Below are 4,796 nucleotides of genomic sequence, written 5' to 3' on the forward strand. Positions count from 1 at the left end.
AATCAACTGCAAGTTTGAGCCCTTGAGGAAAGGGCGTAGGGACAACTTTGGAATGAAGTAAACCAGTGTTTTTGATGATATCATGGATGTATTTAGTTTGAAGCACAAAAGTGCCAAACGAACTATGAGTAATCTTGCGGCCAAGGAAGTAACGTGCATATCCCAAATCCTTAATGGTGAATAAGTCATGTAGATATTCCTTCACCGCATGAATATCAAATAAACAAGGACCAGACAATAATATGTCATCCACATAAATGAGTAGAGCCAGGAGACCAAACTTCGTGTGCTTGGGGAACAAACAATAATCATGTGCTGACTGTGTAAACCCATAGTCCTGAAGCTTTTGTGTAAACTCAATATTCCATTGACGTGAGACCTACTTTAAACCATACAGTGACCTTTCCAATTTACATACCATCTAGGAGCTACTGCATACCCTTCTTGCGGAGTCATGTAAACATCTTCATCATGATGCCCTTGCAGAAACATGTCATTTATTTCCAACTGTTGAATTGGCCAACTATGGGCAGTAGTTATAGCAAAAAATATCTTTATAGTCACCGCTTTGGCCACCGGAGAAAAACTTTCAGTGTAGTCCACACCTTCTACCTGATTCAAATCTTTCGCAACCAAACACACCTTATACTAATTGATGCTACCATCAGCCCTCAACTTGACTTTGTACACCCATTTCCAGTCGTTTGCCTTCTTATCTGTAGGCAAGGGGGTTGATTGTTGTTTACGGTACGGTCCTGCTCCTTGGGCCTTTTTCCAACAAATGTACTCTTGCAGATATTCATTTTGGATGAGCCTCTCAGTCTCATTCTTTAGATGTCAGCACTCTTTAGTGGTGTTGCCGTAATCATTATGAAAAGGATAGAATTTGTCAGACTCAGGATGTTGAGGCTGCTCTCTTCATGATCGGGGGCGAGCTAGCAAGCTTTTTTCTTCGACTACTATGAGGGCTTGGGTTATAGGAACCGTTAAGGGGGTGTAAACTGCACTGACCCTTTCGAAGGGTGCCTTCTTGTCCCGAAAATTAGTCCGAGGCTTCTTGAAGGGGGCCTCCTCCTAAACTTCTTTCCTCTTCTCCCCATGACTCTTTTTCTTGGCAGCTTAGGTGTACTCCATGTTGATATACTTTGCTGCATGGTCCAGGAGGGCGTCGAACTTGGAAATAGGTTTTTAGCTAGGGACTTGAAGAAGTCTCCATCTAGGAGTCCTTGTGAGAAAGCACTAACCTTCACCTCTTGAGTGGTGGAGAGCATCTCCAAAGCTGCAGCATTGAATCTTTGCAGATACTCGTTCAATAGTTCATTGTCTTTTTAGCGTATGGCAAAAAGACTGAGATCCATCTTCCAAAACTTCCGATTGCTAGCGAATTAGTGCAGAAAGAGAGACTAGAATTCTTGAAAACTTCTTGTTGCTCCAACGGGTAATTGATTGAAACTTTCTTGTGCGCCTCTGGCGAAGATGGTGACAAAAACACAATAGTTGATTCCGTCCATGTACCTATGCAAAAGAACCACATTCTCAAAATGTGAGAAATGCTCTTGAGGGTCAGTCGTCCCATCATACTCAGCAATAGCGGGCGTATGACAATTCACTGGGAGTTCGTCCTCCACCAATATGTCGTGAAGGGAACACCCTGCTGCTCGTCTTTGGGGGCCTTACTATCTGGTGTTGTACATCTTAGAGACCCTTTTGGAGGCATTCCAGTTGTGCCACCATTGCCTGGGGACCTCCTAGGGAGCCACTGGAGGGAGCTCTTGTCTCTCAATCAGCTCTCAATCAGTGGGGTCCTGGATATAGGGATGTCTCCTTCCAGTAGGCCTCCTTCTACTCCTCTTCAGGGATGTTTACTTCTAAACAGGGGCTGAGCGGGCAGGAACCAGCACTATCATCTGCTCCCGAATTGCTGCTGCGACCACTTGTTGAATTGCACCCAACAAAGCTAGTAAAAGCTCTCCTTAAGTGGTGTTTCAAGAAGTGCTTCGTCTTGGAGGATTAACCAAAGGGTCCACTACTCTGGGGGTGGTATCGACGTGGCAAATCTCGCAGATCCTCCTCCAATTGGGGCTGGGGAGGCTCCTACAGCGACCTACAAAAGTTGATTGTTGTTGGGTATCTCTCAAGGCCCTTTGCTTGTTAGGGTGGCTGGGGGTTTCCATGGTAACTCATGTATTTTACTCTAACTCCCACAAACGGTGCCAATTGATGCGTGCGATTTTAGCATGGTCCAATGCGGATCGAGAGTTGCAGCAAGAAGGGCAAAGCAGTTTTCAGATTCTAGAAGGTGTCCCCAATGGGGGATGCTGTCTGTATTTATAGAGAAGGCGTCCCCCTTCGTGGGGACTCAACACCTTACCTGTATCCCGAGGAAAAGGGCAAGAAACCCATAGGTAAGGCACGATTCCATCTTATCCTTAGCTTGATCAACATGTTTTTGCTTGGGAGATGACTCCTACTCTATTAAGAGTTCTTCTAAGTCAAGGAGTCCTAAGCTTTGGGGGCGCCTCCCTTCTCCTAGGCTAGGCTTGGACGGTAAGCCCGTAGTATGGTAATCCTTAAACTAGGCTTCCCTCTTGGGCCGAGCTGGGTAGTCTTCCAACAAGCTATCCTCATCATGGGCTAGTGTGCCTGATTTGGGGTTTGAATCTTCTCTTAGGCCAAGTGTTTTTGGGCCATACATATTAATATAGATATTTAAATTTGAATTTTATATACTTAATTGGTATTTTGATATTTAATTATTATATTCTATAAATAAAGACCTATAGCCCCTTGAATAGTGAGGCTGACCTCTGTCTCTTTTAAATAAGTTAAGTAAGAGGGAGAATTGTTTCAAGAAATTAGTACAAAATTCTATTATTTATATCTTTTTTAATTCATTTGTTTTTGCAACTTGCTCAGGGTTTCTGACCTTGACATATCAATATCCTTCTTTTATCGTTGTTTTTGTTTCTTTATCTACACCTTGTAGTGGTGACTTCATGATTTAATGCTTGAGTAAGGTTTGACCTGACCTATTCTGTGATTTTGTGTAAAGTATGGCGATCATCATAATAAAGCATAACAAAACTCAAAGGTCTTGTTTAAAAGTCTCTCGCTTTTCTTTTGTTTGTCTGTTGTTTGGGGTGTGTGTGTTTATATTTCATATTCTTCTTAGTAATATGATGGCCTTCTAACTTATCTTTTTTAAGCATTACATTGGTGATTTATCTTTTACATGCATACATGTTGCCATGTCTATGCATTTGAAGTTGGTTTGTATTTGAATGTTCTTCGACTAAATATGTGAGCAAGCTTGTGGACTTGTATAAGGGAAGTTCGGAGGAATGGTCGCAGAAGGCGATAGAGCTTGAGGGAATCATCAAGGCTTTAGAAGTAAACCTTGTTTGTAATTTATTTATTCAAATTCCCCAATGACTGAATGACACACAATACAATAATTCCTCTTATGAACATATAGTAGTTTAAGTTGAGGACCTTATCTATTTGTCTTCATGCATGGTAGCTACCAAGGGAATATGTATGAGGTGGCAACGAGGAGGAATGATACAGCTGTGTTGGTGGCTGGGACTTTGGAAACAACGAAACAGATGATGATTAAAGAAAGTAAAAAAGTCTTTGCAAAGTGATAATGGTGGTAAAAAGTTTTCTTGGCTTCCACTTTTCATTTTATTCATTAGACATATTTCCTTTTATGTGCATGTATTGTTATCTTGAAATCTTGATATCTTGATATTCATCATTTGTACCATAGTGCCAAGGTACTTTTCTTTAGATCTAGCAAGTTTGTTCTTTTGAAAAATATTCCTTGGATGGTTTTTCAGTGGTTTTCCAATTGATTTACTATTGTGGTTGTTTCTTATCCTTTTTTGTTTATATGTACTTCAGTGTGATCTCATCCAAGTAAACAATATGTCTTGCCCTTTATGGTATACCACGTTTTGTGAGACATATTTGATTGTCGGAATGTCATTATGTTTGTTTAGCATTTTGGGGTTAGACTCTTGGTTCAATTAAAATAACATGGAAGTACTCATCCAATTTTCATTTGAAGGACCCAACAAACTATTTCAAATGTAAAGAATTCCACCATTTTAAGTTTTCATTTGTCTTCTATTATATTATCAAACTACTACTTTATTTTTTGAGTTTATCGAGAATGATAGTTGGTAATTTGACGAATAAATGTGAGTTAGGAAGCATAAGATTGAGACATGAATGTGCACTTGCATTATGTGATTGTTGCTTTGAGTAAATGTGGAGTAGTTGAAGCCTAATTTCATGCATTTTGAATTGCTTTGAAATAGAGTTGGAATGTCTCTACTTCCACTCAATCATAGGAGTTATTGTGAAATCATATTTACTTGCCAAAATGCCACCGGATTGATCCTTATATGCTTAATATGGGACATGCATCATTTTGAAAAATTTAAAGGCCCTTCCCCTTACCATGAAGCAAACAAAAAAAAAAAAAAAAGGAAGAAAGAATAGCAAGAAAAAAGAAGACTACATCTAGTCCACTGGTTTAGGTCACTTAGTAACTGGGTAACTTCATCACAAATATTGTTATTCACGTAAAACGGTGACTAGATCCATGAGTATACGAAGCACTTTAGGTAAAACGTTTTTTGGTTGAGTAACCAGGTGCCTTCACCACAAGTGTTGTCATCCGCGTCAAAAGACCGAAATACGACGTTTTTGGGTTGAGTAACCCGGGTGCCTTCACCACAAGTGTTGTCATTAGCGTCAAAAGACTAAAGTATGGCCTAAAGAACATAAGT

At 40.2% G+C, this 4,796-nt stretch overlaps 1 long non-coding RNA gene across 1 annotated transcript; it reads left to right on the plus strand.

Moving 5' to 3' along the window:
• The first annotated feature begins 2,925 nt into the window (after positions 1-2,925).
• LOC110012616 (uncharacterized) lies at positions 2,926-3,837 on the plus strand. Its single transcript, XR_002287836.2, has 2 exons — positions 2,926-3,390; positions 3,521-3,837. It is a non-coding gene; the product is annotated as an uncharacterized LOC110012616 (long non-coding RNA).
• Positions 3,838-4,796: the final 959 nt, after the last annotated feature.

This window comes from Sesamum indicum, linkage group LG9 (genome assembly GCF_026168435.1).
Source record: "Sesamum indicum cultivar Baizhima isolate 11 linkage group LG9, ASM2616843v1, whole genome shotgun sequence".
NCBI classification, from domain to species: Eukaryota; Viridiplantae; Streptophyta; class Magnoliopsida; order Lamiales; family Pedaliaceae; genus Sesamum; species Sesamum indicum.